At 38.1% G+C, this 15,368-nt stretch overlaps 1 protein-coding gene across 1 annotated transcript in view; it reads right to left on the bottom strand.

The window, feature by feature from the left end:
• dok4 (docking protein 4) overlaps positions 1–15,034 on the bottom strand; it is a 43,449-nt gene extending 28,415 nt beyond the window's left edge. Inside the window, exon 1 of the mRNA XM_039662868.2 lies at positions 14,754–15,034. The gene's annotated coding sequence lies outside the window, so the exon portion shown is untranslated. The remainder of the gene's footprint in view (positions 1–14,753) is intronic.
• Between the last annotated feature and the right edge of the window lie 334 nt (positions 15,035–15,368).

Raw genomic sequence — 15,368 nt, forward strand, 5'->3', positions numbered from 1 at the left:
ATAACATGCAAGCCTATCTGGGTATTCCTACTCTCAGTTTATAGACATCACATAGAAATAGTGAGGGATGAGAAAGTGTAAAAGTAGTCATGTGTTGTGTAAGAAAGAAACATTATGAGAGATCTTTTTGGCCATTTAATATTTCCTGCTCCAAACTTCATTTTATTCTGTTTCGTTTGGAAAAATTGCTACCAAGCAATTTTATTTTCCTGGTGCCACAGTAAAAACAAACATAGAGGTGTTTACACGAGTTTGTGTGTGAGTGTTTGAGAGCGGCACGATTATGAATTCTGAATTCTTATGACTCTCCCAAATATTTGAATAGACAACTTAACAAAATAACGGAATTTGCAAAAGATTCTGATATAATGTTTAATGCTACAATCTTTTAAAAGGTTTTTTTTATTATTATTTGAATTAAAATTGGTTTGAATGAATGATTCAATGACTCACTCAAAGACTTTACTTTGGTTTTAATTTTACTATCGTTGGTTGGACCCTTGACTTTTTAACTGACTGAATCCAGAGAGTAAGATTAAATGTGTGTTTGTCAGAGGTGTTATATTCATCCACAGGGTCTTGCGTCCTTTCTCCACTCCTGTATATTTTATACACTGGTGATTGCAGGAGCAGGCATGACAATAGATTTATTGTAAATTTTGCAGACGATTCAGCTATTGTCACCTTCCTCCGTGCTGAAAAAAATGACCATAGTCCTATAGTAGATGATTTTGTTCAGTGGTGTGCATGCATTCCTGCAAATAAATGTGGCAAAAAAAAGGCATGGTCATTGACATTAAGGGTAATCAAATTGATTTAAAGAGAACAACTATTAAAGAGCAGGAGGTTGGAGTTGCTGAATAATATAAGTATTTGGGATGTGTGATTGATAACAAGCTGAATTTTAATGTGGGCCAGCAATGTCTACTATCGGTCCTTGATGACTTATTTTGCTTATTATCTTATATTAGAGTCACCCATTCTGTTCGATCCCCAGATAGTTACTCCACTTTTTTGGAAATAGGCTCATTTCACAACTCCCCCAGAGTTAAACAGTTAAGTTTTACCGTTTTTGAATACATTCAGCCGATTTTCTGATATTTAGAACAATATCAGTAACCAGACAGTTTCTGCTCTCATTGAACATATTGAAGAGTTCAGATGCAAAAGCCTCTAAGTGCCATTTGAAATTTTCTTCTAAAATGATCATTTTTTATCAAGCTTGTATATTTAAGTTCAGTAATTTCACTTAAATGGCAATGAAGATTACCTATTAATTGTCATTTAAGTGAAATTACTGAACTTAAATATACAAGCTTGATAAAAATGGTCATTTTAGAAGAAAATTTCAAATGGCATTTAGAGGCTTTTGCATCTGAACTCTTCTATGGAAGTCAATGAGACCAGAAATTGTTACTGATATTCTTCTAAATATCAAAAAAATCTCCTTAAAACATTCGAAAACGGTAAAATCCAACTGTTTAACTCTGGGGGAGTGGTAAAATGAGCCTATTTCCAAAAAAAAAGTGGAATATCCCTTTAATGGTCAGTTCCCATCCTCTCTACTCTGAGTTTCAGTTTTTATCCTCAGGATCTCAGTTAAAGGGACACCATGCAGGAATTCCGTTTTTGTCAAAAAGCGACCCCTATAGTCGCTGTGGAGTACTTGTATTTAACGTTACTTTCGGAAATACCACTCACGCAGAGCGTGACATGGCGTGACGTGTTACATAGTATACAATAGCGCATCGTGTTTAATTTGTCGTTTAACCCTTTCACGCATACAACCACACCGGTGTGATCAGTCTTGGCTGGTCCCTGAGCGTACGATCACACCGGTGTGATTAGAAAGGTCAGTGCATCACATGATCAACTGCTAAATTCAAACGTGCTTGCCTTTCACACGCTGGCTGGTGCTGAGCCAGAGACGGACGCACTCAGTCCTGTTTACAGTCTATGGTCCTGTCACATAACTACTGAGTGTTTTCAACCACATAATGTTTTTAGGTTTCAGACATTTAAATACACATAAGTACTAGGCTAGCAAAACAATGATTTTTTGAGTTTGTAAAATACACACTGATGTCTATGGAAGCGGCAATAATCCTTTCCATTATAATAAGATGACATGTTTTATTCATATCAGATACACATTGTGTGAGTAGCTTTACATTTGACCCTATTCTTCTCCCAGTTCACCGGCCACTTACTTTCATGTATTTCATTTGAAGTGGAAGAATTGACGCTTTAAATCCAGACCCGATTTTCTGAACTGTAAAACAAACTAAAATGGCGCCACCCATTGTGCATACCGCTCAACTAACGTGATCGTTATGAAGATGTTTAAACAACAAAACCCATCCACTTGCACATATTTGACAATCGGAATATCAGTGTTTCATGCTATAGCTAATACATTTGAGAATATGTTTAATAAAAAAGGAAAAATTACATAAAAGCAGATCATCATGTTGTGGTTGTGCTGTGTCACGTGACAAGCAATGATGCGTCACCATGGAAACATTAAAGTGGCAATTTCTAAATAACGGTCGCCTTGAAAAACTCACGCTGGGGGGTCAGTTCGAATATTTTAAACTTACGTGTGAAAGGGTTAATAAGATCTAATGTTGTTCGCGGTTAGAATTTTCATGTGATTAAAATCAATACATGGATCCAACTATTCCTATTACAATCCATGTAAAGACTGTGTGCGTCACAACAGAACACTGTATCCGCGCCAGTGATCGCAGCAGCAACGAGCACTTTGGTGGCGAGACGGCCACCATTCAACCCGAAAGAAGTCATATAACCATTTCAATAACTCCAAAAAAAAAAAAAAAAAAACTATGTTAGGACTAACAGGTACAATAGGTACATATTTCTCTGTTAAATTCAGGCATGGAGGGAGTAGGTAGAAGTAAGTTGTTGTTTGGGCTTGTCGTTGTCTTGTTTTGTAAATTGTCTCTTTTGTATGCTGGTCTTGCTGTAAAACCGATTGCCCTTCGGGGACATAAACAAATAAAGAAATAAATAATGTGGTTGAAAAGACTGTTTGTGAAGCTGTTTGTTTCATACCAATACATGACAACTGCCCTCTCTGGGTCAGCAGCAGCATCAATTGAATGTTCGCTGCATGTGATCACACTAAAGGTTAAGGCAGAGAATAGAAGAATAGGAGTGTGTGGGTGTTTGAATCAAGATTTCAATTAAATTGTGCAGCTCTAGAGTGTTTTAAGGCATCGGGAATGTAGGAAGAGTTAACTATACAGTATACGAACAGTATACGATACATAAACCGCCTGTAATTGAACAACAAGTAACAGATTATCTCAAGTTATTTAGGCTCAAATGTACAATTCAAGAAAATGTAAGAGAACAATTCTACACAAATGTTTACAACCCTTCATTTTCATTTGTTTGCCAAGGCTTTATCTCTGCCCTTTTTCTTAATCTCGATCTCATGACTGCACTTCTGACACAAAGAAACCAATTTTGACAGAAACCATCTCCACTTCCTTCTGTTTAGCCTATTCTCATTGGAAAGAACTAATGAAGGGGCAAATGAAGGTGTTATGACAGCCTAGAATTTATCACGTCATCGCACAAACAGCATGAGATGAATGAACAAAGAGGTGGCAGCGAGAAAGAGACCTGGGCTCAGAGAGAAAGCATATTTCAGATGAATCCAAATCCCCAGCATTGTTGTCACACAAAGCAGGCATTTGGCTAGGTCAGTGGCTTCGTCTAGCTCACGTGGAGCTGAGGTAGTCTATCTGAAATCTCTGTCGCTTCCTTTTCTCATCTCTGTGAGCATTTTGCTTTTGACAGTTGAGACACAACTCAGTCTCATAGATTTATCTTGAGCAAGTCCTTTCTTGAAAATAGCCCTCGATGTGCACACATTTACCTCTACCAGTCATGTATTTATGATCAAGCTATGAATAAATCAAGAATAGTGAGGCAGGCCAGCTCAGATAGCAAATTCCAAGGGACAGTTTTAGTTAACTAGGCCTTATGGAAGAGTTATCCTTTTGTCGGCTCTACGGGGAGGGTGAGCGAAGGCAGAGGTTTGTAGGGCACTTTGTGAGAGAAGCTGCTGATGAGTCAACGGCTGGTTTCACTCTCACAGAGCATCAGCCAAACGCCTTGAAAGACATCTCAATATAACAACTTTTCCCTCTGTGCATTTCTACAGTCAAGTTTCAAACTTATTTCTGTGGTTCTTGGCACCACTGCAACATGTTCAGCTGCTGCCAAACTAGAAACTGCCAAAGTCTGTCAACTTGTTTTTATGATAACTTTCGTTTATGAATGAAGAGTTTTTATGACTGGAAATCAAAAACATCACGTTTATAAATAGCACAACATTATACAAGAATAATAATTTAGTTGCACATACACCGACAATGATGACAAAAACCATTTAAAAGACAATAGTACATAATGGGGTTTTTAGTGCCTCTTTTCCATCACAACAAAAGTAAAAATCTATTTATTTTAGCCAAAATTCTGTTTCATCTATTATGTAATATTTTACCCAACAATGCCACTTGAAGGAAGAACAATCATAATCGCTGAAAAAAATATTATAAAATCTAGAATTTGTTTAGTAATTCTAAACATTATCAAAGTATAGAAATACAATTACAAACAAAGTAAAATTAATAATTTTGGGTAGTAATTTGCATTTTGGATTTTGGTACATTACTACTCCATGGTATGTTTATTTTTTTTAATTTCATTTAATCAAATTACTTTGTCACGCCGAATGACAGTAACGCACAGAGAACTTCACCCGCTGATCGAATGCCGCCATTGGGTCGATTCAGCCAAGCCTTACACACTAAACAAGACTTTGCAGATAATGAATGAGAAAACCAGGCATATATGGGGTGAGCTAAAGATAATGAGACACAGGTGAATGTGATAGATAGTGGATGAAGAATCCAGACAGTGAGTTATGGGAGATGTAGTTTGTGAGGAAATGACAATAGTCTGATGTCGAGTGCCCTCTGCTGGCTCTCAATGGCACTCCAGCTGGTGACCATTACAAGAACATTCAGCAACCATTACTTATATTCATTAACAAAAAAAATACCAGTTGGTATTTTAGACATACCGATACTATGTTTTTTTTTTCTTGGAGTATATCGTTTGCATACCATGGCATTTTCTTCTCGTAAGTATTGACTCATAAATACCATAAATGAAAAGGGTTTCAATGATATTGGTCTTATTAAATGTGAGCGAATGTTTGATTATACTTTTTTTAATCGTTAATTATGTTTTACCCACTCAGATTATCGACACAATCTCGCCAGTTTTGTTCATCAAACAGAGGTAATTGGCTTATATCTTAGATGGTCGGATTCACCCTTACACAATCAAAGATACTTTTGATAGCCCCCATGGAATTACATAAACTTGAACTTGATTTAATAGTTTTACTTCAGTAGGTTTGGGCCACTATTACAGATCAGTTGATCAACTTTACTTCTCTTATAATAGCTTTTGGATTGGCCAAACCCGTGATTTCTCACGTACACTTATCTAAAGTAACATTCAATTAAAAACAAAAGTAATTAGACATGACCAGATTTAGGTTGATCAAAACCAGCATTTCGCTGCCCTAAATGGAAATTGTCTCTGCAAACCAACAGTACACTTGAATTGATGTCATTTATTAGTCGTCACTAATCTGACGCAAACTTGTGAGAATATACGAATCCGATAAAATAATTGGGAAAACAATCTTAGAGGCAGTCAGAATAAAATCAAATGTTTACAATTTACTGACCCGGTAATAAAGCAATAATTCATAGTCCAATTCATAATCAAAGAAACATTTACCTGGCTACGAAATACTACACACAGCGATTGTGTGGGAAATCTATAGTTACAGACTCCCTATACCTTTTTGCCCATTTTCCTTATAAATCCAGATAATTTAATATTCTTACCAAATGGAGGGGTCTGTTGTTATAATTAGATTTTGGTCCCCTATTGAGGGGCTTGCAGCTGTGAGATCAGAATTTGTTATACATACAGGAGAGGATCTGGGGGAGGGAAAACCATAAGGGACACATCCATTTTCTCACATTTTAGAACTTCTTTTAGCTATTCATTATGGTTGAGAGAATGAGACCATTTTACCAGGCACATTTAAAAAGACATTTTAAATGTTACCAAACAAGTATAGTTACTTTTTTGTACACACTTAACATTTCATGGGTTTTCAGTGAGTTTTAGGTGAGGAGGAGAAGGGGGAGATTGTCAAAGTGAGGTGTGAGGTGCACTGTGTGCTGCGACTCGGATGTTACCATTACATAATTATGCAAGGGAGGGTTCAAATGTTAATTCTCAGGAGCCTTTTGCTCCCTCGAAGGATTGCCCAGACTTTCTGGCACTCTCCTTACAAGTGTTACACTGCAATTCTGAGCATTCTCTCTGGTTTCATGTCTCTTGGTTTTGGATTTCTTGCCTGTTCCGTGGATTATCCTTTTGCCATTGTTTGCTGCCTTGTTGTGTTTGTTTATATGGATTGTATGAACCTGTGTTTGACCTTGGCTGTACTTTGGATTATCCTGTTCAATAAATACTGCATTTGGATCCTCAACCTTCTTGTCTCTGAGCAGTTTGTGACTGTTCTCCTAATCTGTTTTCGGTCACACTTTAAATTTGGGTCCATTTCTCAATATTAACTGTGTGAATGGAACCTAAACTAAACTAAAGTACACCCTGTTTTCCTTTTCAGGTAGCTCTGACGAGTTTGGCAACAAATTAGTCATGGTTTCTAAGAATCTCTCTCTTACTCAAACAGTGTTTTTGTCTGTCGTCCTTATTCGCTCTCCGTCTCACACAGATGTGCCCTGACAGCCTTGCATGACTGAGGGTGAACAGAGAAAGAGATGGAGAAGATGAAGGAAGCAGAAATGAGACAGACAGATCGAGAGATACAGAAACAGGGGCTGAGGGAGGATGTCAGAGCTTTGGAGATTGTTCACATCAGCATTCTGGAGCTTCTGGCTTTGAAGAGTCTCTCTCGTGGCAGGCTAAAGTGACAAGACACGCCTTGTACAGAAAAATGTACAATTTGTTATAAATCAGTGTGTCGGAGAAATGAGGGAAAGATGCATGAGAGAAAGAGAAGAGTAGACGGTTTCTGAGACATTTACATGCTCATCATTTAGCTTTGTAACGCAGGCTTCAAATGCATCTACTTCACAGCAGCTGATAACAACACCTCAGCTCTAGCCTTATCTGAACCTGCAGCTGTCAGGTACAAATTGGTAACATTTGTAGAAAATTAAGACACTGTGGAAATTGAAGGCTAATTTTTTGTCACTTCTGGCGTGCATATAAATGAATTTAAAATTAGGTAGAAAATGGCATAAAAAATGGTCTTTTTCAATGAATCAATTCAAAACTCTGATTCAACACTGCCCTGAAAAAATGTTCATAAATTAAATTGTTAATATAAACAATTCAGGAAATATTTCAATTAATTACATTGAATTGTTATATTTGGGCACATAAACGAGAACAATAAATCTGTTCATTTAGTGATTTTAATAAGCAATGTTAAAGAATGTCTTTACATTCAGTAATTTACATTGCTCAATTTACATTAAACATTTTGAATCAAATTAGCAAAACAGGATAACTGGTAGAATCTAAAGAATCAATGTAAAGATATATATTTAAAAATAATTAAATATAAAATAAAAATAATTATACATATACCAAGGTGACTGAAAAACTTGTGCTAAAAAGTAAAGCATAATTTAGGATTATTTTAATGTGCTCAAAAAAAAAATTCAACAGTAGACTTTTATAAGCAAACTCTGACAATTTATTGTCAAGCCTTGCTTTATTTGTACCGCACTTTTCACAATACGTTTTGTCCAATTCGCTTAACAGAAAATTGGAGTGGAATTGCATTCTGGCAACAACAACAACAAAAAAGCTTATGTTTAGCTATGGAGAACCAGACTCATCGTAAGATGACAAAAAAAATTACTTCCAGCCACATGAAAAAAGTGACAAAACCTGTTGCTAGAGTTCTACCATGACCCATTATTTCTTTATTTACACAAAGTTAAAAACAAGAAATGAGGGCCTAATGTCAAATACTGGTCTCATAACTTCCCAGGTGATTTATGAGATGCAGCATAACAGCTGAGCATTAGGGGAAAGAGAAAGATACAGAGGGAAAGACAGCAGGAGGAAATGCGTTCACTATTCATTTGTTACAGAGGGAGTGCACGAGGGCACAACTTAGACACAAAAACAAGCCGCAAGCCGCATCTCTATCTCTGTCATAAATTATGGATGTTGTCTGATGTCTCCTAACTGCTGTGAGGCTCTCAGGGGGCCTTCTCAGCGGCAGGCCTGGCAGAAGAGCTGAACTTATAATGGAGAGCCTTTCCCTCTCAATGTCAGCTCCAGCACAAGGAGTGCTGTTCAAAAGCACGGGTCATGGACTGGCGCAGCAATGGTAAAACATTACTGGAAGATCAGCACACTTTTTTCATTGTATGCTTTTAGAATGCTTTAAATTATAATAAGTAGTCGTTGCTAAGGCAAATATCACTATTGCACAAAACTTTTTTTAATACTTTTTTTCAGAGTACCTGCAATGTGAGAAGTGCCAGTATGAATAAAAAAGTGAGGGTACATACACTCACCTAAAAGATTATTAGGAACATTATACTAATACTGTGTTTGACCCCCTTTCACCTTCAGAACTGCCTTAAGTCTACACGACATTGATTCAACAAGGTGCTGAGAGCATTCTTTAGAAATGTTGGCCCATATTGATAGAATAGCATCTTGCAGTTGATGGAGATTTGTGGGATGCACATCCAGGGCACAAAGCTCCCGTTCCACCACATCCCAAAGATGCTCTATTGGGTTGAGATCTGGTGACTGTGGGGGCCTTTTTTACAACAGTGAACTCATTGTCATGTTCAAGAAACCAATTTGAAATGATTCGAGCTTTGTGACATGGTGCATTATACTGCTGGAAGAAGCCATCAGAGGATGGGTACATGGAGGCCATAAAGGGATGGACATGGTCAGAAACAATGCTCACTTAGGCCGTGGCATTTAAATGATGACCAATTGGCACTAAGGGGCCTAAAGTGTGCCAAGAAAACATCCCCCACACCATTACACCACCACCACCAGCCTAGACAGTGGTAACAAGGCATGATGGATCCATGTTCTCGCCAAATTCTGACTCTACCATCTGAATGTCTCAATAGAAATCGAGAGTCATCAGACCAGGCAACATTTTTCCAGTCTTCAACGGTCCAATTTTGGTGAGCCCTTGCAAATTGTTGCTTCTTTTTCCTATTTGTAGTGGAGATGAGTGGTACCCGGTGTGGTCTTCTGCTTTTGTAGCCCATCCTCCTCAAGTGCATGTTGTGGCTTCACAAATGCTTTGCTGCATAGTGCATACCTCGGTTGTAACGAGTGTTTATTTCAGTCAAAGTTGCTCTTCTATCAGCTTGAATCAGTCGGCCTATTCTTCTCTGACCTCTAGCATCAACAAGGCATTTTCGCCCACGGAACTGCCGCATACTGGATGTTTTTCCCTTTTCACATCATTCTTTGTAAACGCGAGAAAAAGTTGCGAAAATCCCAGTAACTGAGCAGATTGTGAAATACTCAGACCGGCCCGTCATGCCAACAACCATGCCACGCTCAAATTCCTTAAATCACCTTTCTTTCCCATTCTGACATTCAGTTTAAGTTCAGGAGATTGACCAGGACCACACCCCTAAATACATTGAAGCAACTGCCATGTGATTGGTTGATTAGATAATTGCATTAATGAGAAATTAAACAAGTGTTCTATATAATCCTTTAGGTGAGTGTACACTTCAGATTAAAATATTGAAGTGCCAGTACTGGTTACCACTCAGAACACACAATAGTATCCCAGTGATGAGTTTGAAACGGCCATGAGTGAAGGGAAAGTATTATATGGAAATGCCATGAGAAGTGATATCAGTTCCCTGGCAAGTAAGTGCATTATAATTTGGTAGACTTTGATGACATTTTCAAGCATCTCTGTTTATAATTATCTGGTCCTTTACATTAACTAACCCAGCGACAAGATAACTTTCAACACAGGAAGCACAGACATAAACAGGAAACTGCTGTTCGGCAAATCCTCTAACAGCAGAGTCAGCCGATGAGACCGTTGAGAAATAACTCCACGAAAGCTTTATTGAAGCACTATTTTCAGCTGGAACGTACAGTATAGGCCCAGACATGCACTATAGAAGCACAATATTCAACCTGGATATACAGACATACAATATAGAAACACTATATTCAGCTGGACCAATAGACAACCACTAATATTGCACAGATGGACATCCCATTGGATGTATAGATGCACTGTCTATGTGTTAGTTGAATGGTGAAATTTGGCGAAAAGTATTATCAATCTATCAAGATCAAATCAGCATATGGCACAAGACAGAAGGAGAGGGGAAGTGAGGCCACTTGTCCTACTATATGGTGTGCTGTACTTAAGCACAAAATCACAAACCAACACTTTATCTCTCTCTCTCACACACACACACACACACAATGTCACAAAGCTCATTTGGTCCCTCAGCTGGGTCCTCTGTCAGGGTCACAGTCATTTACTTGGTCCCATCCATCAGCACAGACTACACATGATCGTTTCGCACACACCCACCCTCACAAACACACACAGCTCTTTGCTTCAGTTATGTTCTCACAAACACCACTGAACAGATTCACTCTTAAATGAATGCCTAATATGTAGAAAAAATAATTCATGTTGAATAATTCAATTGTCAATTAATAGCGAAATTTGGCAAAAAAAATTCGTAGTTTGCATCACCGAATATACTACCGTTGGTCGTTTCCCATTTTAACTGTAAAATAGTTGTTATTTTTGAACAATATATATATATATATATATATGGTAGGTCCCCCTCAATTTCTATGGTGGTTACAGCCCTGTCAAAACCCACTCATAAGCTCTGAACAAAGACCCCTTTGCAGTCTCAAAGCATATTTTGACATCTTTAACCCTGTTAAACCCTCAAAACAAAGCATATTTTCAAAACCCAAAGGCTTAAATTCATAATTTAAAAAAGCATAGTTGAAATCCCTTGTGTTATGAAAATTCCGTGCATTTCGGTGTACGTGCACTTCGATAAACAACACCAAACTCTTTAAACATGCCGCTCAGACATGACAGACAGCAGTGTAGGGAGTCTGTGGTGCATATGTACGCCAAAGCTCTGGGGAGGGGAACAGAAATCCAAACAAATCAATGCAGGCCGAGCCCCGGAGAGACGGGAGCCTCCACCACTGCCAATTACAGCAGCGCAGGGAAAAAAAAACACAGTGGAAGTGAACTGGAAGAGAAGGCAAAGTCTGCTGCTAGCAGGTATGGCTGTGTAGTTTTGCATGTGCGTGAGGCCGAGGGAGGGGAAGAGGGGGGTCTGGATAGACTCACACAGGCAGGTTTGCTGGGTCTGGCAGTGCAGGCAGGCCACTCTGTAATTTGCAGAGGTGGAATGCAGCATGCAGCCGCGGGTGCTAATTACAGAGTGTTCATCTCTCTCGCTCTCTCTCTCTGACTGTGAGCCAGTCGACCAAAACCAGCCGACTCCCACACTGCTCCGCTGTCAGCTGCAACCTTCAGACAAAATGCAGAAGTGGGCGCACATACACACCAGGACAGCTGTTTGGATAACATCTATGACTCAGGTGACTATCCACTCTACAAAAAGCCCACATAAAGGTTTAATAGTATACAAAGAGCATTGTAATAAACCCCATTACAAAACCACTGGAAATGGACTGCCAGTACTTATAAGGCCATTCATCTCTCTTGACTGGAATCTTCTGTATGTTTGTTTCAACACAGTCTCATAAAAGTGTGCATCTATACCACGATTGTCATTTCTCGTGGCATTTATACGCCAAAAATGGTTTTTGCGTGCATATGCCACGCACCGAAAACCCCCTGGGTAGGTTTAGAGGGATGGGGGGTGGGGAGTTCGTACTTATTATACGCCAAAAAGTGCGTATCATATGCACGTGAAAAACGCGTACCATATACACGCAAAAACTATTTTTGGCGTATAAATGGCACGAGAAATGACATTCGTGCAATAGATCGGGCTCGTGTTTTTTTTTTTAGTTTTTAGCAGCTACTGGTCAGGTCCTATAGCATGCTCTCTTGGATGGCACCGACTCTCCAGTCATGGCATGTGTATTGATGTGTATAGTGAACAAATTCATTAAAATCCATCCATTTGTGTCCCAATTATTCATACACACATATGCAAGCACACTCCCGATACCAAAGAAGAAAACCCACACAAAAGTGTTAAAGCCTGCCACATATACATTGTGTACTACGCACCTCCACAGCAACAGTGTCCGTTCTGCCCACTAATCATGTTGTGTTTAATTACATGAGTTGGATTATACTAGAGGAACCCAAGGTCAGCAGGACAAGAGTCTAGACTCACTTAGGGAAACATCCACCCCCTCAGTGGTCAAATTCAACGTTGCAGCTTTTTAGATGTGAACGAAACTAAAATTAAGAAGGCAGAGAGAAAAGGATGGAAGACACACTGTTTTGAGCTTGACATTTTGTTATGAGGTTTTGCCAGACCTCATTCACCGAGATGAAGTGGTAATTCCAATACTTGCTGTCTCATGCAAACATGGTTTAACTACTTACTATGTCTTTTCTAAATACGATTATAGCATTTGAAAGCTTCTGTTGCAAAAATGTTATACCAAAAATACTGCAAACAAAAATCCAAAAGAAGTGTAACCTCTTCAGTTGACTCAAGTGACAGGACTGACATTTAACAAATGGGCTTCATTCAACCACTACCAAGCATTAAATCAGCATAGTCGTGTTTAGTTAAAAGGGGTTATAGGTTAATAAGTGTTTATCCAGCATAATCTTTATGTGCTCGATAGCAGTTTACCTATGATAACACCTTCATGGTAATAAGCAATGACGTTGATGGATAAGATGATTTTTTTTTTTTACTTTCTGTTCTCTACAGCCAAGGAGGATTTGCAGACTAATTTATTATGAGCTTTAGTGAAGCTGGTTATGCTCAAAGAGATAAGGCTCAGATTAAACACTGTCCTTTATCAGCATGCAGCACATTCAAAAGACACTGTTTCAATTTAATTAATTGCCCAGAAGACAAGGTGCAAGGCAATTATTTTCCATACTTAGACATTCGTGTGAAAATATGGACAATATGAACAGTAAATGGGAACATATCCAGGAACAGAGCTCTTATTGCCTCTAGTTGCATCTCAAAATCTACTGCTCTGTCTACCTAGACAGCTTTGTAGGCACCAGATGAGTCAGCTGAGCCAACCCTGCACACGCCTATAAAACCCAAAATATAAATCACTAGATTTAGAGATATAAGCTGTGTCCGAAATCATCCGTCCACTAATCCCTACAAAGTTTGTGGTGGTTAAGTACACTTTATCAGCAAGGACTGAACAAAATGAAGTGAGTGAATTCGGATGCAGATGTAGCCATGATCGAGTGAGCCGAGTACGGCTACCTGATGATAACCCTAGAAAATAATGAATGCATGCCTGTTAATGGCTTGTCAAGAAAAATTGCCCATTGCTACGTAGAAAACAATCAGTCATGAAAACCAACACTGCAACAATATTGCAATTTATATATTATTAATCTTTGGTTACTTCTCATATGGATTAGTTAGGGTTTTCTCTCTTCTAGCTCTTTTCTAATCGGTTTGTTATCCCAGCCAAGATGATGCCTTGTTTTTTTTTTTTTCATCTGGACTTCGAAGCTAATTTATCTCTGAAAAGTTTTATGCGCAGCAAAAAAAAAAAAAAATTAATAACATCCTCTGAGGCCATTTATATTATAGCACATATATAGCTGTAGAAACTGAGTGACAATGTGACATGAAAGTAGTGCTAGTGTTTTGTCGTATAGGAAAGAGTGAAATATACGGTTAGTAAGTTAGCCTACTTAAATTTGTCAAAATACAGCACACAGAGTGGAATACAACACATAAAAATTAGTACAGCAGATAATTAACAGTTATTATTATTTAACTTTTATATACTGTAAATGTGACGGTATAAAATAGCCTACTGTTTTTTTTCTTTGTACAGCTTAACTATAAACAGTGGGACTCTTCACTGCTTCCTTGGTAGGACATATAAAATATAGATGACATATTTGACTGCTCAATTGGCCAACAGAATTACGTATTCTAGGGCCATATCAAAAAAATAAAAATAGTAATATATTAAAAATATCAATAATAACAAATGCAGTGCAAGGCACAAACACAGAATTGTCATTTAAAGACCTGGGCATAATGACATAAAAAGCAAGATCATATGACCAGTTGAATGGACCTGTATAGGTTATTATAGCTATCCTAGGTCTAAAGATGCACTTCTCAACTAAACTATATGCTTCATTTCAAACACACTCACATCAGACAAACGGAGGATTAAAAAAAATGGGATCCTGTAGGACAAAAAGTTGACTAAAGGAGTAAACATGTAGTGATGGACACAATTCAATAAGCAATTTGCGGATAAAAAAAATGCAAATTCAAACAACACATATCTTAATTACCGCTTTCTTTCTCTACCATTTTTTTTAATCTGACTGAAGCAAAGATGTTGGCTTCGATACAGCACATTAACTTTCACAAACCTACCTGGATGATGTTCAGCTGAAGGTGCGGCCCCTTCCGAGAAGACAGCTGCTTTTAAAATGTGAAAATGCGATGTTTTTGCTTGTGCCCTAACTGAAGAAGAAGAAAAAACATACACACGCAAGTTTTCTCAGGAAAGAAATGTGTTCGGACATTAGACCTGCGGGCAGTATTCCAAGTGACTCTTCTTGGTTGTCGTCTAGGGTTTCGGGACGAGACGCTGTGCAGCGCGTCTGAATCTCAAGCTCCAAACACACACACGGCTGTTTCACTCTCAGCTGTCTGTCTCCAGCTCGCAGACAACAAAAGTCCACCCTTTACCGTAATGTGTTGAAGAAGAGCGCATAGGAAATAACGAATGGGTTTGCTGTTTTTTATTTATTCTTTGTCACTAGTTGTCTCCATCGAGAAACATTTCATAATTTGCTATAGCCAACTAACACTTTACAATGAAGTCTTATTTGTTCTCATTAGTTAGCCAACTATCTAGCCTATCTCTAACATCAACTAACAATGGGCAATATATATTTTAAAGCATTTATTAATCTTAATGTCTGTAAAAAAATAGATGCGTGTTGTTTGTTCATAACAAGGTTAACAAATTAAAGCTTATAACAT

The sequence above is a fragment of the Pimephales promelas genome, chromosome 1 (genome assembly GCF_988280905.1).
Source record: "Pimephales promelas chromosome 1, fPimPro1.hap1.1, whole genome shotgun sequence".
NCBI classification, from domain to species: domain Eukaryota; kingdom Metazoa; phylum Chordata; class Actinopteri; order Cypriniformes; family Leuciscidae; genus Pimephales; species Pimephales promelas.